The sequence below is a fragment of the Pan troglodytes genome, chromosome 3 (genome assembly GCF_028858775.2).
Source record: "Pan troglodytes isolate AG18354 chromosome 3, NHGRI_mPanTro3-v2.0_pri, whole genome shotgun sequence".
NCBI lineage: Eukaryota > Metazoa > Chordata > Mammalia > Primates > Hominidae > Pan > Pan troglodytes.
Window position 1 is genome coordinate 148,736,131 of NC_072401.2, and position 23,799 is coordinate 148,759,929.

Consider the following 23,799-nt stretch of genomic DNA (forward strand, 5'->3'; position numbering starts at 1 on the left):
AAGGAATATGTTAATCTGATGGTAACTTTAAATGTGCTACTGTTCCTGATACAGCCTTTTTTCCTGGAGCAACCTGATACACACCATATACTGTTTCTCCCCTACATTTTGATGAATGGAAAAAAAAAATAGAAGTAATTTGCTTCTATGTAGCAGGGATAGCAGTATACTTTTGTTTTCCAACTTTGTAACCCATCAACCCTGCCTCTTTGATGCAATTTAACCCACAGGGACCTTAATTATCTTACCATATTATGCAATAACATGCAGCATCATTGTACTGATAGGTATTCTAAAAGACTTGGAAAGCAGGAAATAGCAGGCACCCTACATGTCTTGGTACTATCAATACATGCCAAAATAAATGATATAAATCTTATGAAAACACAGGAGTCTTTCATCTTAGTGACGGTTTTTGTTTTGTTGTTTATTTTGTTTCACTGTTTGTTTTTGTTTTTGTTTGGTTGGGAAGGAGTGTTACATGGAGGGATACTCCAAAATAAAGTATAATTTGTTGAAATTTGCACAACCAGGCAAAATGCTTATTTGCCTATCGTTTGGATTTTGGAATCTGATATGAATTAGCTTCTCATAACTTCTGCATTTGCACCCTACCACGAGAAATACTGCAGTTCTTATTTTCTAGCCCCAGGATCTGCCTTGATATCTACCCTTCTCAAGTCTGGCTTTTCAGCTTTGCAATGATTTTGTGAGCCCCTGATATTATTCCAATGAATTAATTTTTCTAAAGGTCGACAGAGTTGATTTTTATTATTTACAACCAAAGAATACTAATGTATACAATAATTTAGAAAGCATTAGATGATACAAATGAGATAAAATTATTTAAAAAACACAAATTAGTAGCTGTTAATTACAGATAATATCAGTTACACAGAACTTTTCAGAATATTACACTTTTTCTAAAGAAGTAGTTGAAGCTCTCAGATTCATTTGATAAATTGCATTAAAGAGCCTACATAACAATTACATTAATTTTTCTATTGTTACATAGATATTTTATAAAATTGGTTTAAGAAATTAAGGCCTAAATATTTTATTTATACAGTATCAAATGATGATGTGTTGTTGACCTGGCTGAAAATATTGTAAAATATTTTATGAGTTTCAAACATTTTCCATTTGTATAATAAGTCAGGTAGAGAAGTCAATATTTATCGATCTTACATAAACAGTGCACTGCACTAGGTTTTCTAAGGTAAAACAAACAAAAAAAACACATTTGCTTATTGATGCTTGCAAGTAATAACTTTTTACTGAATTTCGAGTTGAAAGCCTTTTTATAGATTTCACCTACATATATAACTCTCTTGTAATTGTCATAAGTGTTTTGCTTTTAAAAGAATCTACAAAAATAACTTTTAAGATCTAATCAAGGAGAGTCAGCAAAGAGTTTTTTAATTATGCATTCCCAAAATGTCCCTTTGGTAGGATTTTGTAAAATGAAATGGGACTGGCAAAGGAGAAGCAGCACACTGAGGCCATATAGTCCTCAGGCGGCAATTTTAGAAAGGAGCACATTTGAAAGTCGAAGGTCTGAGAAATGATTTCCTTAAAACTATCAACATCTGGCAGGGCACAATAGCTCATGCCTGTAATCCCAGCACTTTGGGAGGCTGAGGCAGGCAGATCACAAGGTCAAGAAATTGAGACCATCCTGGCCAACATGGTGAAATCCCATCTCTACTAAAAATAAGAAAAAATAGCTGGGCTTGGTGGAGTGCACCTATAGTCCCAGCTACTCGGGAGGCTGAGGCAGGAAGGTCGCTTGAACCAAGGAGGTGGAGGTTTCAGTGAGCTGAGATGGTGCCACTGCACTCCAGCCTGGTGACAGCGGGAGACTCCGATTCAAAAAACAAAAACAAACAAACAAACAAAAACTATCAACATCCAAAAAGCTCTGGAAAGCCATCAGAAGCTAGCTTGAAAATCTAGGCTACCTCGTATGGCATTTTATGAGCATTTCCTTTTTTTTTTTTCCTCAATGTATACAAATCTTATTGTTTTTAAATCCAAAGTACACAAAGAATCAGCTTCACTTTATAATTTATCTTATAAACATCAGTGGGTATTTATTAAACTTACCAATTTTTTTTTAGCATCTTCATACTTTGGGTCCTGTTTTGGTCCAATTCTGTTGTCTCAGATTGCTAAATCTGCTAATTTTTAAAAATAACACTTGAACATGAATATCCAAATATACTTTATTGTTAATTTTACTCATCTTCATCATTTTGTGCCTCTATGTAATTGATAAAATTACATTGGCAATGTTTTCTATAGGTGGAGACAAATATCTACAAAATAATATGCTTCAATAGTTGTCCAAATATATTTAAATCTTAATTATGTGTGTACATTATATCCAGCTACTTATATGTAACAAATGGCATTCTTAGATATTAAGAGACATGTTAATATTTGTCCAATATAATTAAGAAATGAAGTTTCTCATTTTCCAAGGACAAAAAAGTAACCATGTATATGCAAAGGAAATTCAAAATTTATGAAAAATATATAGAATATAATGATATTTCTTAGAGATTGTTATAAACAAGAGGACAAATGTCACATTTGGTAAAATTCTACTATAACTTTCATTATAGTCTCACAGGGAAACAATTTTTAAAATAAGGTTATAAATAAAAGCTGAGTTAGATATAACAGAGAAAAAAAATATGGAGTAGCAACCCTAAGTACTGAATTTGAATGTCTAAGTCCATCAGCCCATTCATTATTTCAACCAGCCAGGTACTCTGCTAGGGTGGGAATATAAAGATAAGCCATGTCCTCGATGAATTCACAGCCTAGAAGTTAAGACAGACAGGCAAAAGAGACAACTATTTATTTGCCTCTAATTTCTGTGTTCTCTTTGCACCAGGAACAGAGAGAACTAGACTGATGTCTTTGTTTTCTTAATAGCCTAAGTCTTAGACCTAAGTCTCCCACCCCACTCCCCAATCTGTTCCAAATTCTCTCTGCTCCTAATTTCCTATTTAAGACCTTAAACTCACTACCCAGATCTGACTCTTGCTCTTTGAGCACAGATCTCAGACCTTCTTGGCATTCACCACCCATTAGTTACCTGCCTCCAGTCAGTTTGCATAACTACTGGAAGCAGGTAACTAACTTAGTCCAGTGGAATCTGGCACAGTACAGACCATCGTGGCTGATGCTTCTCCCTGAATCAGCCCAGTCCCATAGCCACAGTTCCATGTGATAAGCTCTGTACAGATGACATCTCAATTGGTGCCCCAAGGAGGGGCCATCTAGCTTCCCAGGACTGGCTGGAAGTTGAGAGGTAATGGAAGACTTCACAGAGGGAATAATGCTTGTAATGTGATTTTGAGCCTTGAAAAATAAATAGAGGTGTGCCAGGTACTGAGGATTGGAATAGAATGGCTTGCTTGATACATGTGAATTCTAGAATGCAAGGGCAGAGAGCTGTGAAAGATAATGCCAGCCATGAAACAATGTAGCAACATAAAATTTTGAGCTCCAACCAAGACAATAAAAAACTGAACACATCATAACATATTCATTAGTTTAGTTTGAGATTATAATTGATATTGATTTTATAGAATTAGTTACAGCCAGGACATGGGAGAACTATGAATGCCCCTCCAGAAGATTAAAATAAAACTTGTTATTTAGAGAAAATAAAATTAAAAAGTCATTAGTCCTATATGGATAAAATTGGTTATAAGAGTATTCTACAAAGAGCCTTGGTCTACCTGACTCCAAAGCTTTTCTCTTAAATCACACTGCCTTTAATTAACTCCTTTCCTTTTATCCCATGCTCACCAAGCAATCACATAGGTACACATTTTTTTCTCCATGTAGAGATTTCTAAGTGGATGAAAAGTACGTTCTAATTAATGACATAAATATTTAGGCTCTCCTCAAAATTATGTTCTCACTGTAAGTTAATGTAATGACATTTGGTTTTTGTATCAGCATATGTGAATTTGGTTTCTTTGGGTTAAAGCCTTTACTACCATTGATCACCACTCTGTGTACTGCAGAGCTTCCAGACCTGCAAAAAGGGGAAACAGATTGGCTAGAGTGGCCCATCCAGAAAAAGACCATCTTCTGAGGGCCAATTTAGTAACCACTGGCTTCTCTTGATGGTAGCTCTATCTTTACTCTCTTAATTACTGTAGTAATTAGAGGGCCATGTGGTTTATTAAAAATTTTTAAGTATTATAGGAACTGTAAGAGAAAATAGAATATTGATGAAACTGCTAGTAACACTCTTAGTCAGTTTGTGCTGCTATGACAACCACAGACTTGGTAACTTGTAAATAATAGAAATTTATTTGTCACAGTTCTGAAGGCTGGGAAGTCCAAGATACAGATGCCAGCAGGTTTGGTGTCTGCTGAGGGCACAGTATCTTGTTCCAGAATGGTGCCTTATTGTTGCATTCACCTGAGGGAATGAACACTGTGTCCTCACATGTTGAAAGAATGGAAGAAAGCACTCCCTCAAGCCCTGTTGTAAGGACCATCATCCCACCATTGGAATGATGACTTGTTCCCTCATGACTTAATCACTTCTTAAAGACCCCACCTCTTAATACTATCTCATAGGTGATCAAGTTTCAACATATGAATTTTAGGGGACACATTCAGATCATAGCAATAACCTAACAAATTTATTTCAGGGCTTACTCAATGATTTCGGATATTACAAACCAGAGTGCTAGTGGTTCTTTTAACAATGTTAGCAATAATATCTTCATATTTTATTTCTGGACTAATTAGATAGGTGAAGTTCTAGTCTCTATTGTAGTGAACATGAAAATGAACTTCACAGACCACTAACTATAGGGAGTGTAATTAGCCAAGAGCCCCAGATACTGTGTTTAGAAATTTGTGGCTTCCATGCCTCCTCTGGGTTGTTTCCAGCCAATGACTATGTGCAGCAGGAGTATAGATGCAGACCAATTCCTGAGAGATGCTGGACTCCTCTGAAGGCTAAGCTTAGCTTAAGAATTCTCCTAAGGCTTTCCCAAACCTTTAAGCAGTGTAGGGTACTTCCACTTAACCATTTCCTCTTCATTTGGTGTCAAAATTGCATCAGTCTGATGGCTCTCAGCTTTCTCATCTCCCTCCCTGTTTTCTTTCAAATGGGCATTTTTCTCAAATAAAATCTTTGCAGGTGTAGCCCATTTTTGCATCAACTTCTTGAAAGACCATGACCAACACATCTAAAAACTTTCCTAAATTCTCTTCAACATTTATATCATATTATACAAGGTCAGAATTCCAAATGGTAGAGCCTAGTCCTCCTGGGGTCAGAATATTGAAAGATATATCCTCTTGTCCAACAAAAAATTACCCAGAATAGGCAGAAGAGGCTTTAAAAGACCAGGTGGATATAATTTCCTGCCCAGTGAAGGTCAATTTATTTCAGTGCTTACTCAATGATTTATGAACTACATGATTGTATTGGCAGGAATGGAGATGACACATGAATAAGCACAGTAACAAGGATTTGCCCTCACCAGGATGATGTGGCCTTTGCCATTGCTGAGAACCCATTTTGCATGCAATGGTGAGCAACCCCAGATTCCTGATAGGATACCACTTCCTGGGAGGGCCAACGGACTAACTAGTAGTAAATCGGTTATATTATATCCCCTATGTGACAGAGAAGGCAGTGTTTTGCCCTAACTAGAATAGACATGTATTCTGCATATGGATTTACCTTCTCTATTGGATATGCTACTGAGAGCCACATCATAAATGGACTTATAAATGTCTTATTTATGGCCACAACACAAATGGCTTTTAGGGGAAGGAGTAAGGGGGTTTGTTGATGTTCATGAATTTTTTGCTTTTACACATCACCTATCATCCAGAAACATGTGATGTTACAGAAGGAAACAAATGAAGACTCAGAGCTCCAGCTGCCTCACACTAGCTTCTAAGTTTAAGGTGTAGTCCTATAAGATATAATATGTACTCTGAACTCGAAATCAGTGTATTGTGCTGTTTCCCATAGCCAGGATACTTGAATTCCAGAACCAAAAGGTAGAACAGAGAGTGGCACTGCTTGATATTATACCTAATATTTGGTTTGCAGAAATTCTCAGCAACACAACTCTGGAATGTGCTGAGTTCTTAGTACCAAAGGGAGAAATGATTTTACAAAGGGACACAACTTTGCTTCCGTTGAGTTGGATGCTGAGTCTGCCACCTGATATCTTGAGCTCCTCAAAGAAGTTGTGGTATTAGATAAGATGATTGATCTGAACCATCAAGAGAAAAGGGGAATTATTGATGAAACCCAAGGGGTTCCTGGAGTGCCTTATAGAACTTCTATATCTAATGGTTAAAATTATTAGAAGACCACAATGATCTCATATGATTTGGAACACCAAGGGCTTGTATCCATTTGGAATGAATGTTCAAGTTATTCCATCAGATAAAGAACCTCGACCAGCTCAAAAAAATAAAAGAAAACATATAGTGGAGAAGGAAGATTGCTGCATACTTAAGATGCATGACAAGTTGTAGGAAAAAACTTGCACCACCTATCCAGAATATTGAGCTGAGATCATACCAGAACTTGAGAAAGAATGGACATTACTGAGCAATCTTGCATGTGGATATAACTGCAGTAACAAATGAGATTTTTTAGTTGACCCCTTTTGAGAATGGAGTGGTCATGGTTTTGGTTTGGTAAAGAATATTTAAATAAGGGAATTATGGTGTATGTTGATGTTGGGCAGCCAGAGGGGTAGATCATAGTGGGAATTTGGCATTCTTTTTGGTTACACAGCATCTGTACCTTCTGCCTATGTTTGGGAAATCTTGCACCCTATGAAGAGTCCACTTTCATTTACAGAAGCTCAATATGCCAAAAAGTTACTTTCCCAGACTTTGTTGCAATGAGGTCATGGATACATTGCCAGTTTCAGCCAATTAGGCACGTTTGCCCCAGCATCTCAACCAGAAAGGAGTCATGCAAAGACATAATGATTATGCAGAACTGGCAAGGCTCAGAGCAGTGGTAGCCCCCACATCCAGTTTTCAGAGGCAGCGCTCTATAGAGCTAAGGGCCAGGAGTAATGGAGTTGGAAGTCCAAGGTGAAGTATGAGTTCCCAGCACACCAGAGTGTTCACAGGACCAGCTATGAGGCATGATGTTGGACATCATTGTAGGCTTCAAGTTTGTTCTCCAGCTGTGACTATTCTGTGAAAGATCCACTATGATTCCAGCAAAATTATATCTGCTTATATTAACCAGAGTTGGTTTCTGCTCTTTGCAAATAAGACCCTGATTAATACTGTGCCTGTTCTGAATGGGTGATTTGACAGACTTTTGGGGGAGAAGTGCTCTTACTACCTGCATTGAATGCATTTCTCTGGAAGACATCCGAAGCCAGTACCAATCTGCCATGTACAGTTTGAGTACTTTGTTTTAGGTCTGAGCAGGAGTAGCCCTGACTCTGCTTTGGCAAGCTACCTGCCATGCAGCATGTATCCAGTTCTGCTGTATTGTTTCAGTTTTCCCGGATAATAAATGGCACAGCTGGGATTTATTCAGGTGTTCTGACTCCAAAGTCCTTGCTCCTGATCACCATGCGCTACCGACTTTGAGCAGTGATGTCTCACAGATGGGAATGATTCCTCTGAAGGTGAGTGGTCTCTTCGCGACTCTTCCAGATCACATCGTTAATACGGTCTCTATATCGTCTGATTGGCTACCACCTACTGACAATTGCAATCAATTTGATTAGCAAGCTGTATGCATTATTGACATTTCTAATATCATCTGCCCAAACCGCCCTGCACCTTTCACATCATTAATGTGCTGCTCAAATCTTTGTACTTGCCCTTCATCATTGTATCTTTCACTAACTTACTTCCTCCCTCCAGAAAGAACAGCATGGTCTCAGCACCCTGTTCAGCCTGGTTCCCACCCCTGGAGTCATTGCTGCTCCCCTTCCTGCCTTCCAAAACTCCTGAAGTGCTTCTCTCATTGCTCAAGTTGGCTCTTTGCCAATCCCAACAAGTGGAATAACATAGTATTTTATAGTTCAGCTAGAAACTGCTTTTGAAATGGTGGGAGGTTTTGCGAAAAGAACAGACGCTTACACATGCAGAAGCATATCTGACTAGGTTGTTTTAACTGAGTAAGAGCTTGCCACAAACAAAATGGACTTACTTTATCCACTTAATTTTGCACAGTATTCATAGCAGGAGGCATAGTTTTGTTTAAGCAGAATCTTGCTCGGTTGATGATTATTACTGGTTTGTGATCAGAAGACAAAACAATGGGTGTATCACTTGAAATACATAATAAGCCTCGAAAATTCTCCAAATCACCTCTCCTTTTTTTACAACATGCAGAATGAGAGATGAGACAGAGAGAGCAGTATCGTTGAAGATTAAACTACCATTGTCAGCTTCTTAATAGATACAGCTCATCGCACAAATCATTAAACACATAGATTCCAGAAGAGCACATCTGTGTACTGCTTCAGCAACACACTGAAGGGAGAATAAAATATTTTCAAGGAAATTGACACCCAAAATGTTTATTTCAGTATTTCCATTTTTCTCTTCATTACTTTCTGTTTCAGAGAGAATAAGTTGAAAATTGTGATAGAAAATTGCAGATGTTTTCCAATAGCTTATTCTAAAATATTGATAGAATTTATAATGAAAATATTTTCCCTATTAGTGCCACCAAAACTAGCTAAGCAGATGATTATTTAATAAGTAAAAAGCCACACATATAGTCGGTTCACAGAAGCTACAGGTGCCAAAAAGGGTACAGGAGGGCTTGAGAAGGGGAAAGGAAGAAGTTTTTAAATGAAACTGAGAGCTGTAAAAATCAACCGTTATAGGCGAGACCAAGCATCTATAAAAATAGCCCATTGTATGAAACAGCTTGTAAAAGCATTGCCCCTGAGACTGAGGACTTGTGGCTATAAAGACCTAGATGTATTTTTAGAAAATTGTGCCTATAATAGATTCCACTGCAATATAAGTTGCCTAGAAGAGATAATGTCATGATTGCTAAAAACAGCAGAAGGCAGAAGGTGAGAAAGACCAAGTGCCCTCCAGCAGTGTCCAGAGACACTAGGGCTGACTCCAAAGGTCAATTCTAGTCATGTAGCCAGAGACATCACTAGAGTAATGTAATCCTATAGGTGGCCAAAGCATGGTAGACATGTCTTTTAAGGATATCTGACTCCTTTCTAATTCTGTGCTTGCCAGTAGACTTTCTGACTGACAATTTGCTTTATGCATTGAAGAAGGAAGTTCTGTCTTGAGTTAAGGGATTAGGATTTGTTGCCTTGTCAAATACAGATTTGAACATAAACTGGCAATCTAGTGTGTAAACACTAGTCTTTAGAATGTTGACCATTGTAAATCGGTTTCTACTTCCTAATTACTTCTTGGTGAACTAGTAAATATTTGTTGTTGCATCAGCAAAGCTGTAAGCTAGACACTGAGCTAGTGTTCCTACCCAATACTGGGATAAAGACCTGAATTATGAAATTCCCATCTGAAAATCCCATAAAACACTACAGAACAGCCTACTTCAGTATCTGTTGTAATGAGTATTCAGTCAATTAATTTGTTTATTTTTCCAGCTTGGAAAGACATGTGTTATTTAAATGAAGTTGAAATTTTGTGACTTGAATCTGCAAAATTCACAAAATGACAAACTAGTATAAACATGTGAAGACTCTGATCCTCATGTAAATATGTATTGTAAATTTAGGACTATAATTATCACTGAAGAAATAAAAATTTTACAAGTCCCATGCTTTTTCTTCATAAACATTTTACAATAAAAAGGGATACATAATTATGAATTTTAATTCAGACCTCAATCTTCCAAGTACTGATTTTTACACATTGCTAGTCACATTAGCAAACTGATCTTTAGAACAAGATTTTGATCAATTTTATTTTTCGATTTTCAGATGGGAATCTCATAATTCAGTTCTTTATCCCAAGTAAAATTGTAAGGCATAAGCAAATTATTCCAATATTCCTTTATTTTTATCTAACAATCTTAGTTACACTATTATGTGCCACTTCTGCCTGTTTAAATATAATGCTAAACAAAACACTCAGATTAATGGGTTTTTTGAATATTAAACTCTATTGAGGGGAATGGGAGATGGACAATAAGTAAACAAGATGATTTCAAGACTATGACAATAAGTAAACAAGATGATTTCAAGGCTATGCATCAAATAAAACAAGGTAACACAATTAGAGTGATGTGTGTGTGTATGCATGCATGTGCACACTCATATGTGTGTTTGGGGATGTCTCTTTAGATTGAATAGAGAATGCCACCATGTGAAGTGATATTTGAGCTGGAACCTGAGTGAATGATGGAATGGAGAAGTCAGGTACAGAGCTGTGGGGATAGCATCACAGGTAGGTGGGATAGGACAGGCAAACCTCCGGAGGTGGGAGCAGAATTGGTGCATTGGCTGTGGTACCTTTCCATGATTTCCTCATTCCAGTGTTCACATCTTTAGAAGATCTCATCCCATTGATTGTAGGTGATATCTGTGACTTACTCTAGCCAATCTATATAACATGACAAAAATGATGGATGTCACTCCTGTAATTATTTTATGTGATGATCCATCTTGCTATCAGACTTACTCTAGTCTCTCTATCCCTCTGCTGTCGGCTTTAAAAAAGTAAGCTTCCATGACTCCTACAGCCACAAGAAACTGAGTGCTTCCAAAACCACACGAGTGGGAAACAACACTTCCCTAGTTGAACCTTCACATGAGAACCCAGTCCTGGCCAACCCCTTGTTTGCAGCCCTATGAGACACTATGCAGAGCACCCAGCTAAGTTAAATATCATACAGAAATGATGAGATAATAGATATGTGGCTGTAAGTTGTTAAGTTTCTACTCATTTGCTACAGAGCACAGAAAACAAACAAATGGCCCAGGAGCCAAGAATATACATTTGGTTTGTAGGTAGTGATCCAGTGGGAGAGAAGGTGACGTAGAGGGGTAACTACATAGAACCTTAGGCCATAGTAAGGAAACTGGATTTTATTTTAAGTGTGTTAGAAAGTCATTGGAGATATGTAAGCAGTAGAGACTGGCTTGGATTAAGGTAGTAGGAATGGAGTGTGGTGACAAAGAAGAAGAGTCAGGAAAAAGTTTGAATGCAAAGTTCACCAAATCCTAGCTATGTGGATTCAGCAACTGGAACTACAGTGATACCTTTACTGAAATGGAGAACTCAAGAGAGGTAAAGCTAGGTGACTCAGGTGAAACAAACAGAGAAAGGACAAAATCAGGGTGGTATTTTGACATGTCCAATTTCAGATGTCAATTACATATTCAGGGGGGAAATGTCAAGGAAGCCATTGAATAAACAGATCTGGAACTCAGTATCAGTTATACATATTTGGAAGTAGTTGGAATACTGGCTGTAGTTAAAAATAGGAATGGGATGAAAATCATCGAGGGAGGAAGTGTTAATGTGCTATATAATTAAAACAATGAAATCAACATAGAAACTTTCTTCTAACAATGAAAACAGAGAATTTTGCTTTGCCAATGTTTAAACCAGTAGGCTATTATCACTATGTTCAATAGCATATGTAAAATATAAAATAAATACTTAATAGCGGGGGTGATGTAGATGTAGTAAAACCAAGTTCCACAGCAGCCCTCTTTTTGGTCAGCTCCCACATGGGACATACATTCCCACAGCCCCCTCACCACTGCCTCTTCATTCTACTTGAGCCATTGATCTAGCCCCAAGGAACCTACTCTATTGGCTGACCTTCACCCTTTAACCCTTTACTAGTTTTAAGTAATCTTTTACCTTCCAGGTTTTCAGACATTAGTAATACCTGTTCAAATAACACTTTTAATTTAGTAGTTAGAAATTATTACTTCCAAAATAAAATTAGCTGATGGAATACACTTAAACTTTATCCTTTGTTTCAGTCTAATCAGGCTGCTATAACAAAATACCACAAAATGGTGGCTTATAAATAACAAAAAATTATTTCTCATAGTTCTGGAGGCTGAAAAGCCCAGGATCAAAGTGCGGCAGATTTGTTATCTGCTGAAGGTCCACTTTTCTGTTTCATAGATGACACCTTCTTGCCACATCCTCATGTGGTAGAAGGGACAAAGGTCTCTCTGAGGCCTCTTTTATAAGGGCACTAATCCCATTCATGAGGGTGCTGCCCTTGTGATCTAATCACCTCCCAAATTTCACACTTTCTAATCTCATCATTTTGGGAGTTACTATTTCAACGTGAATTTTGAAGGAACAGAAACATTTAGAGCACAGCACCCTCTCTTATACTTTAGTTGTAGTAATGCTAACACATGACAATCAGTTTAGCATTATGGACTATAGTTGAAGAGGCAAATAAGTTGATAATAATAAATTAAGATTCTACAAAGGCAGGATTGACTTAGTTAAAGGATACAAACCGATAACCCTCACTGAGTTTTTACTGCAGCATTTCTCACTTCTCAAGAGTAAATCTTATCTTTCTTTCATGAGCATGAAAAACCTAGAGCTTATGAGTGCCTCAGGCAAGTGAGTTTGAAGGTCTTCTTTGGATTGAATGAAAGATAATAATCAAAATCTAGGTCAAGATATTATTTATTCTATAGAGAACTGTTTAAGCTAATGTTTTAAATTTAAGTCATAACACATTTTAATATATGATTCATACAATGCCGATCAAATATTCTTAATGACTGCACACGTTATAATCTTATTCTGACTATTTAACTTTGAGAAACGTCCTAACATCAAGTAGTATAGCCATTAAATTATCATGACAAAGATATCAAACTTCCTTCATTGTATCTATTTCTCAAGACATATGTATGAGCTATGTGTCTGAAAGCTTTAGAAACTTCAGTATACCTTTTCAGAAAGAAAATGAAAACAAAGGGTTTATGGTAGATACACTGAAACAGAATGCAAAAAAAGGTGAAGAGAAAGGATCTAGTTTGAGACATAACAAGGAAAGCTTCCCCTCAGAGAACCAGAATTAAGTCACTGATAGTTGTTATTAGCAATAGCACAGGTTATTAAAATTTTTAATAATTATTTAAAAATATAAGAAGTGAAAAAATGATAAACAGCAAAATGTTATAAAATGGTGAATAATTGATAGGGAATAAAGATAATTATCCATCATGAATACTTTTCCTAGGAGAAAATAAACTATATTGTATATGATTTACGTTTCAACAAAATGACTCCAGTTTGTATTAGAAAACTAGTAAATATTTGGTATTTAAGAGTATGTAAATATACTACATTAAGGGTTTACTTTAAAAGTTTCTTTGTCTTATCATTTCATTCATACAGTTGGTTATGAGCACTGGTTATATATAAAGAAACATGCATCCTACCATCTGTGAATTTAGGATAAAGTCAAAGTGAGTCCCAGCTCTCTGCTGAAAATAATGAAAACAGAACAAAATTGCATTCTCTTCTTACAGACTTCACATAGCAATAGGACTATTTGGAAAAATATTATAATAAGGTGTTAGGTAGAAATAGCATATTTGAGTGATCTTACAATAAGTTAGAGTTATATCAGAACAAATGTTTGCGTTATGTTACAATAAGAGTTAGCACTGCATACCCTAAAGTCTAGAGACGGGGTTGGATATGATAGCCAGGTCCCTGAACTGTGGGGATTAGGAGTTATTCACTATGAAATTATACTTCCAGTAATGAGGATGGAAGAAAAGGCCACTTCTGATTATCACTTAAAAACTAAGGAGAGTGAAGCATGAGAAGAGCAACTGACTGGAGTTCTATAAGGAAAGGTGGATCATGTGAGGGAGCATGGGATTATTGAGAGCAAGTCAGATTTCTGGCTCCGTTTTATGACCAAAAACTGCATTTACCTTCCAACCAGCTTCCTTATAAAATGATGACTAATGGCCACAAGGAGGCTAGACAGGTGTCAGAAATCTTATTTGCCAATGAATTTCTATAATTGTCAGTGGCTCAATAGTACCAGGGAAATTTTCTAGGCAAATGGAGAACATCTAGTCCAAATTATCAAGACTACTAATGATTAGTCTTGATTTAGACTAATAATGATTAGTCTTGATTTCCCATGTAGAGGAAATCAAGGTCCAAAAAGATGATGATAGGGTTTGGCTGTATCCCCACTCAAACCGCATCTTGAATTGTACTCCCATAATTCCCAGGTGTTGTTGGAGGGACCCAGTGGGAAATAATTTGAATCATGGGGGCAGTTTCCCCATACTGTTCTTATGGTAGTGAATAAGTCTCATGAGACCTGATGGTTTGATCAAGGGTTTCTGCTTTTGCATCTTCCTCATTTTCTCTTGCTGCTGCCGTGTGAGAAGTGCCTTTCACCTCCCGCCATGATTCTGAGGCCTCCCCAGCCATGTTCAACTGTAAGTCCAATTAAAGCTCTTTTTCTTCCCAGTCTCAGGTATGACTTTATCAGCAGCACAAAAACAGACTAATACAGTAAATTGGTACCAGTAGAGTGGGTTGTTCCTGAGAAGATACCCAAAAATGTGGAAGCAACTTTGGAACTGGGTAACAGGCAGAGGTTGGGACAGTTTGGAAGGTGGCTTGGAAGACAGGAAAATGTGGGAAAGTTTGGAACTTCCTAGAGACTCGTTGAGTGGCTTTGCCCAAAATGCTGATAGTGATATGGACAATAAAGTCCAGGCCAAGGTAGTCTCAGATGGAGATGAGGAACTTGTCGGGAACTAGAGCAAAGGTGACTTTTTTTATGTTTTAGCAGAGACACTGGCAGCATTTTGCCCCTGCCCTAGAGATCTGTGGAACTTTGAACTTGAGAGAGATAATTTAGAGTATCTGGCAGAAGAAATTTCTAAGCAGCAAAGCATTCAAGAGGTGACTTGGGTGCTGTTAAATGCATTCAGTTTTACAAGGGAAACAGCATAAAAGTTTGAGAAATTTGCAGCCTGATAATGCAATAGAAAAGAAAATCTCATTTTCTGAGGAGAAATTCAAGCCAGCAGCAGAAATTTGCATAAGTAATGAGGAGCCAAATGTTAATCCCCAAGACAATGCGGAAAATGTCTCCAGGGCATGTCAGAGGTCTTCATAGCAGCCCCTTCCATCACAGGCCCAGGGACCTAGAAGGAAAAAGTGGTTTTGTGGGCTGGGCATGGGGTCCCCGAGCTGTGTGCAGCCTAGCAACTTGGTTCCTGGCATCCCAGCCACTCCAGCCATGGCTTAGAGGGGCCAATGTAGAACTTGGGCCATGGCTTCAGATGATGCAAGCCCCAAGCCTTAGCAGCTTCCATGTAGAGTTGAGCCTGCCAGTGCACAGAAGTCAAGAATTGAGGTTTGGGAACCTCTGCCTAGATTTCAGAAGATGTATGGAAACGCCTGTATGCCCAGGCAGAAGTTTGCTGCAGGGGTGCATCTCTCATGGAGAACCTCTGCTAGGGCCCTGCAGAAGGGAAATGTGAGGTTGGAGCCCCCACACAGAGTCCCTACTGGGGCACCACCTAGTACAGCTGTGAGAAGAGGGCCACCATCCTCCAGACCCCAGAATGGTAGATCCACCTACAGCTTGCACTGTGTGCCTGGAAAAGCCACAGACACTCAACACCAGCCTGCGAAAGCAGCTGGGAGGGAGACTCTACCCTGCAAAGCCACAGGGGTGGAGCAGCCCAAGACCATGGGAATGCACTTTTGCATCGGCATGACCTGGATGTGAGACCAGGAGTCAAAACAGATCATTTTGGAGTTTTGAAATTTGACTTCCCCACTGGATTTTGGACTTGCATGGACCCTATAACCCCTTTGTTTTGGCCAATTTCTCCCATTTGGAACAGCTGTATTTACCCAATACCTGTACCCCCATTGTATCTAGGAAGTCACTAGCTTGCTTTTGATTTTACAGGCTCATAGGCAGAAGGGACTTGCCTTGTCTCAGATGAGACTTTGAACTGTGGACTTTATGCTTAAATGAGTTAAGACTTTGGGGAACTGTTGGGAAGGCATGATTGGTTTTGAAATGTGAGGACATGAAATTTGGAGGAGCTGGAATAATATGGTTTGGCTTTGAGTTCCCACACAAATCTCACCTTGAATTGTACTCCCATAATTCCCATGTGTTGTGGGAGGGACCCCATGGGAGAGACCCAGTGGGAGATACTTTGAATCATGGGGGCAGTATTCTCCATACTGTTATCATGCTAGTAAAGAAGTCTCATGAGATCTGATGGTTTTAGCAGGGATTTCTGCTTTTGCATCTTCCTCATTTTCTCTTGCCACTGCCATATAAGAAGTGCCTTTCACCTCCCACCATGATTCTGAGGTCTCCCCAGCCATGTGGAACTGTAAGTCCAATTAAACCTCTTTTTCTTCCCAGTCTCGGGTATATCTTTATCATCAGCATGAAAACAGACTAATACAGATAAAATAATTATCCAGAAATAGCAAGAAGCAGAAGAATGCAGGCCAGCTTAGTCTTACAAAGGCAGGGCTCTCTCCAAAACACTACAAGAAGGACAATATCTTATCTCCTCTTCAGAGACAAGATAGATCATTGAAATTCACAAATAAGCCCCAAACTGCTTTTTCAGCCAATATGTCCAACTTTCCCCCAAGCTAAATCACAGTAAATCAGAGAGAAATAATATTACATAATTGATTTGAGTTTTATCTTCTTTTATTTCATCTTTATTTCTTGTAAAGTTGCTAATGAGCAATAAAATGGCCAAAAATCAGAAAAGAAGAGAAAGCAAAGGATGTAGAAAACCCACAAAATGACTAATCAGCCCCAATGTAACTGAGTATTAATACTAACATATTTATCTGGTGCAGATCAAAAGCTTTCATCATGTTCTAAAATCTCAAAGAACTCAAGTAAATCAGGATCTAGTAGAATAATTTCTCTGGAATATAATGACTTGCCAGTCTCTCCCAGACTGTGCTGAAGCTTTATTATCTGAAACTTAGGTACAATTATCCTTATCACAAAAGACATAGTTGGAACTGAAAATAAAAATGGTCTTACCCATGAGTTGTTCCCTTACCTTATTCCATTTGTCTGTTTTCTACACTGAACAACTACAGACAGCAGAGTATATTTAAGTAGAAGAGAGGAAGGGTGACACATCTTCCTTCCCATTTGTGTGCACATGCATGCACATGCACATACCCACACAGACACACATACACACTCCTGAGGAGTAATTAGTTCCTTCTGCAGTGTTGTCATTCAATTTACACCAACATATACAAATGCCAAAGGGCAAAGAGCCTCAAGAGTATTTTCCTTAGTTTGTTAACTTATCCCCACTGCCTTTTCCAGGCTCACAGCCTCATCCCCAGGATGTTAGAGAGCCTCCTGTGGCCACTGCTGAGTGCCTCTCTGGACTCTTTTTCCTAGCTCTGCTCTCCCAGTCCTACATGGTCCTAACCCATTGAGCTTTAAAACCATTTTTCTCCTGCCCGTCCAAGTGACTGCCTGCTATTGTGACCCAGCCTCTACCCCAAGTTATCAGTCATTTTATACTCCGCTTGTTTCCCCTGCCAGCAAAGACAAGGAGGGATTTTCTAATTCTCAAGGAATGTGTAGAGGGGCTGAGGAGGAGAAGGAGACTCCCTCAAAGTGTCTGGCCTTAAGGAAGAATATCTGAAAAAAATCAGCCCCTTTCTTCCTGCAAAGAAGAATCTTCTGATGTCTCTTCTCCTATGTCTGCAAGAGTATCTGTCTCCTTCTTATCTGTTTTAGGTGCAGATTTTAGGAAAGGTGGGCAGAATGTAAGAGTAGAAAATAGGTTATTCCCCAAACAATCTATTTCTGTGTGTTTTTGAGAATTGAAGTTCTCTTTGTTTAAAAATCTCTGTAAGTCAATCTATTAGGATAGTGTTATATAACTCAATATCAACTCATTAGCAGAAAGAGATAAAGTGAACAGATTTAATTTTACTAAGCAGATATGGTCATATTAAATGCCTTATTTGGGACCCTGGGGTACATCAGCGTAGGGTCAAAGATCCACTGTGTGTTTCTGACTTTGCACAAAGGCTCCTAAGTGGAAGAGGCATGAGGAGGGATGAGGTCTAGCTTGTTTTTACTTGTCTGCCTTGTGCCCTAGCAAGGGCTACAATTTTTAAAGAAAAGGGTGACTTATTTTGTCACACAAAGGCACCTTTTGCTGGTCAAGCCAGTGGGATGCCACCATGCAGAGGGAGTGCCTTTTTTCAAATCGATCTGCCCAGAGCAAAGGCTCTCAGTAGGATGGCCAGGGCTCTAGCTCAGCATCACTTCTGTGCTCATTTTATGAACATAGAAATAATTTTAACATCTTTAAATGAAGAAATGGCATCGATAGTGATGTTTAAGCTTTCTTTAGTAGTAGAATCATCTCTTTAAGTGAATTCTGATAAGCTTCATGTCTAAATCAGAGCTACTCTGGTTAAATTCTGCATGGGGTTCTGGCTTTTCCCTCTTCCCCAAAACTATGATTTGTTATGAACTGTAGTTTAAGAATTTCTTTGTTCCAAGTTATTTTTTAATAAAGCATCAGATGGTTTAAACTAAAGCAAAATAAATTTATAGCAGAGAGTTAGTCAAAGTTTCCTCTCACATGCCCAAAGCATTTACCGCTTTCCAATTGTACAAAGTACCTTGGTAATTATTTGTCATTTGTGATTCCCCTCTTCTCATGTTTTTAAAATTTTGTAGAGTCTAAGACTGTAAAAATAGTCACTTTGCTTGCATGAAATGGTGGAACCAAGCTGAGGATCAAAAAATCATTATCTATTTTATGACAAGTTATGAAACAAATGACATCCTGGGTTCTTTATAATTTTAATACAGGCTCCTTCGTTTACCTTGCAGTTTTATGTTTCACAGGGTGACAAAGTACACTTTGTGTGCATGTTTTAGGTGCCACAAGTGCATATCGATGCTGCACAAAACACATCTTAAGATGAAATTCTTAAGATACAGATTATTCTAAATTCCTTTCAATCCAGTCAAATTCCTTCTAGTTCTGTGTAGAAAAGTATGGGACTTTAAAAGGAGACTTTATCTATAAAATATTTATTATATTTACCTTCTTAGAATATTCATCTGTTTTAAGCCTTCTATTTAAAAGTTAATATTCTCATTTTTTTTCCTTTCAGGTTGTGATGATTAATTTTATGTGTCAACTTGGCTAGTCCATGGCATCCAGATATTTGGTCCAATACCAGTCTAGATATTGCTGTGAAGGCATTTTTTAGATAAGATTGACATTTAAATCAATAGGTCTTTTTAAAAAAGATAATACAGGTTTTTATTTTATTTGTTTATTTTTGGTTCTATGGCTAGCAAAGTTATTTTATTTTGTTTTAATCAACAAGAAATTATATATATATAATTGTATATGTTTATATATAATTGTATATATTTATATATACATATATAATTGTATATATTTATATATACATATATAATTGTATATATTTATATATACATATTTATGTATATTGTATGTATACAATATGATGTTTTAAATGTAAGCTTTTATTTATTTTTTATTTTGGGGAATTTGATTTTTTCCTTTTATTTTTAGATGACACACAATAATTATACATATTTATGGGATAAAGAATGACATTTTGATAGGTGTATACAATATGTCATGATTCAAATTAGGGGCATTCATATATCTGTCACCTCAAACAGTTATCATTTGCACTGTAAACATTCAAAATCATCTTTTAGCTTTCTGAAAACGTGATAAATTTCAGTTAACCATATTTACCTTCCAGTGCTGCAGAACCTGAGAACTCACTCCTCCTATCTAGCTGTAATTTTGTATCTGTTGGACAACCTCTTCCCATCCTCCCCGCCCACTATCCTTCGAGCCTCTAATACCCACAATTCTACTCTCTACTTCCATGAACTCGGATTGCTTTTTAGCTCCGACATATGAGTGAGAATAAGTGGTATTCATCTTACCGTGCTTGACATTTCACCAAACATACTGTCCTCCAGGCTCATCCATATTGCCACAAATGACAGGATTTCATTGTTTCTTAAGGCTGAATAGTATTCCATTTTGTATACCACGTTTTCTTTATCCATTATTCTGTCAATGGACACTTAGGTTGATTCCATGTCTTAGCTATTGTGAATAATGCTGCAATAAATATGGGGGTGAATGTATCCTTGTGATATATTGTACATCAGTAGGCTGAGTAAAGCAAGTTACCTCATCCTGTCAATTGAAGGCATATATGATACACAGTATAGGAAAAAAAGACAAACTGGTTTCTCCTACTATATGCTCAACACCACATTTCTTGTTACCAAAATGTGTGGGCTTTTATATCCCCAACAAGCAATTCTCCAGCGGACATCAACCAGGTGTCCTATAATTCAAGTCAATTCTGATACTACTGACCTGGAGTTAGAGACAGATCCCATAGGTTAAGGGCCAGTCCCATAAAACTTCCCCCAACTTCAGATACCAATCATAAATCCAGTCCTCTGGAGCTTCTGATCAACTGGCTATAAGTTGGGGTTCCCAGGCCCCACCTCAGGTTTGATCGCTTGCTGCAATGACTCACAGAACTCCAGAAAAAACACTTTACTTATGTTTACCAGTTTATTCTAAAGCATGCAGAGCCAGATGGAAGAGATGCAAAGGGCAAGGAATGTGGGAAGGGGTGCAAAGCCCCCATGCCCTCTCTGGGTGCACCACCCTCCAGGAATCTCCAGGTGTTCAGCAACCTGGAAGAAAGCTCTTCAAACCCCACAGGTTAGGGAGTTTTATGAAGGCTTCATTATGGAGGCATGATAGATTATTAACTCAATCTCCAGCCCTTCTCCCCTTCCTGGAGGATAAGGGTGAGGGTTAGGGCTAAAAGTTCCAAGCTTATAATCATGGCTTAGTCTTTCTGGTGACCAACCCCCATCCAAGAGTCCACCAAGAGTCACCTAATTAGAACAAAAGACACTCCTGTGTCCCAGAAAATTCCAAGGGATTAGGAACTCTGTGTCAGGAACCAGGATCAAACACCAAATATTAGAACTATTAGAACAAAAGATTCTCTTAGCAACCCTATTGCTCAGGAAACGACAATGGTTTTAGGAGCTTTGTGTCAGGAACCAAGGATGAAGACCAAAATCTATATTTCCTATTAATCACAGTATCACACACACACGCACACACACACACGTATTCACTCATTCTGTGCGTTCTGTTTCCCTGGAGAATGCTAATATACAGGTTCTCATTCTGGCCTGGCACACACTCTTACTTACCCTTGCTTTCACAGAGAAGACCACTAAAATTCCCGTGGAGGCCATGTCAACATTTCTTTTAAGTTGTATAAATATAAGCATCTCTTATTAATTGCTGTTGATTAGCCAAAAGGCAAATACTTAATTAAACATTGAGAGATAATAAAATTGCACATGAATTATCTATCTAAGAGCACATAGGTCCGTACATTTCATTAAGATGGTTTAACTAATAATCATGTCTCTTACACCCAGTCCTTGTTTGAGCAGATAGATTGTTTTAAAAAAAGAAAAAAGTTCCCTAGCGGGAGGGTGTTGTTTTTGTTAAAGTCATATGTTTGTTGTTTTGTATTTACTTTGCTATTCATCCATGTTCTTTTAGAAGCACTGTTGATCTCACCACAGATAAATATTTTGTTTGCTATTCTTGAATATGTATACTCAAGGGGAGTTATTGACCAGTTTGAATGACAATGAAGCCTTTACAAAGAAAAGATTTAGCTAGTGGGTGAGCAAAATTCAGTTCTCCACTGTTTGTCATACGTCCTTCTATTTCATAGAGCTTTTCTTGGTACTGTTGTCTGTGGATTTACAAGGGGCAAAAAGAGTGGCTTGCATTTTTGAGTGTTTACTTAAGACACAGACTTTAATTTGGATATGGGCTGGGCGTGATGGCTCACACCTGTAATCCCAGCACTTTGGGAGGCTGAGGCAGATGGATCACCTAAGGTCAGGAGTTTGAGACTAGCCTGGCCAAAATGGTAAATCCCTGTCTCTACTAAAAATACAAAATTAGCCGGGCGGGGTTGTGCACACCTGTAATCCTAGCTACTCGAGAGGCTGAGGCAGGAGAATCACTTGGACCTGGGAGGTGGAGGTTGCAGTGAGCTGAGAGCACGCATTGCACTCCAGCCTGGGTGACAAGAGCGAGAATCTGTCTCAAAAAAAAAAAAAAAATTTGGTTATGAAACCAAAGGGCTATTTTGATCAGAACTGCCTGCCCTGCTTGCTTTTGGTCACTTGTGTTTTTGTCATGTTTTTTCCTTTCTCCATGAAACTGAAGGCCATGGTAGCTAAAGGCCTCCCCACTGAATGCTGAAACTTAACTTTCCCTGGCTACTTTATAGATACCATTTATAGGTCACCATAGTAATGGTTGCTTCCGTTGTTTTTCGGGAACTTAGGCCAGCTCCTGTCCAGTCAAACTGGTTGAGACCACTGACCCTTCAACTTGGCCTGTGGCAAGTGCCCAAGAGGTGGCCTTTTGTTATCCGAGGGCTGAAACCTCTTCCTTGGATCATCCTAATGCCACCATTTTCTGTACATATGTCCTAAGAACTGCCATAAACTCCAACTGTGCTTGTCCAAAATGAACCTGTTACCTCATTGTTCCCCATTGCTAGTCATCTTTTTTCACGTCTTACATCACCCCACTTCCCCAAACCATAAAGATCCCTAAGCCTTATCCCGGGGGAGGCAGATTTGAGAGCTATTTTCCCACGCTCTTCCCTTCCCCCACCACATGTCAGTCTTGTGAGTACATCTTTTCTCTTTTGCAAAACCTATGTCACAATGATTGATTTACTGCACACAGGCAGAACTGACCTGGACCTGGCCTGTAACAGTTACTTCAAGAAGCAGGAAAAAAACCTAAATGTTTCTACTGTTTCCTACCCAGGACTGAACAGAAGTAGCTGTGCAACCACCACTAGAAGCCTTCTGAGTGTGTTACTGAAGAGGATGAGGCAGGAGGCTTCCAGAGGCAACAGCCAAGACTAAGCCATCAACCACAGGGCCAAACCCAGTAAAAAAGAAAAATAAGAACACTTCCACTTAAAGAACTGCTGCAATTATACTGTTCCTTTTTTTTTTTCCATTAACATGTCTTTCCTTTTATGATGGCGAGAGTTAATATTAAGGTGTGCATATATATTTGTTAAACGATCTCACTTTGCAATTAAAAGTTTGCACTTATATTAATACATTGGTTCTACTATTTCTTTTAAAAATATGTTTGAAATTTTCTGTCTTATAAAATCCCATTGGCTGAGAAATATCAGCCTACCTACATACAGGTTTCTTGCTTATGTTTGATGCTGCGGCTTCCCAATTCTAGTCACTCTTCCTCTGATGTTCCAAGAGTGTGTTTCTATGCAATGGAGAACACATGATTGTTATCTTTATGGTGCAGGTGGTTGATCTCTGAGACCAGATGGCAGATGGCACAACAGGAGTCCTTGACACAAAGCTGTTAAAGAATATGTTCTCCTTTAATGAAATGGAGCTAGAATGGCTCAGGAAAGTGTGCACGCAAATTTCACTAGCACTGAGTTTGTTTCTTATCTTAAATGAGATCAGTAGGAAAACCAAGGCTGTGCTCTACAGATGGACTATAAGGATTGTTTACACAGCATGGGCCAGTGTCTGGGGCTGCAGATTGAGGAGAATTACACCATTAACTGGGCTGAAAAAGACCCTTATAAGGCTCTGAGTTGCATATTCACTCTACC

General features: G+C 38.3%; 1 long non-coding RNA gene across 3 annotated transcripts in view; it reads left to right on the top strand.

Moving 5' to 3' along the window:
• The window catches only part of LOC134809923 (uncharacterized), a 41,946-nt gene extending 18,677 nt beyond the window's left edge, over positions 1-23,269 (top strand). Inside the window, exons 4-7 of one of the 3 annotated variants that reach the window (XR_010156724.1) lie at positions 5,480-5,578; positions 7,537-7,667; positions 10,335-10,437; positions 22,968-23,269. This is a non-coding gene — a long non-coding RNA (uncharacterized LOC134809923). The remainder of the gene's footprint in view (positions 1-5,479; positions 5,579-7,536; positions 7,668-10,334; positions 10,438-22,967) is intronic. The other 2 variants (XR_010156723.1, XR_010156725.1) reach the window with 2 other exon arrangements.
• Positions 23,270-23,799: the final 530 nt, after the last annotated feature.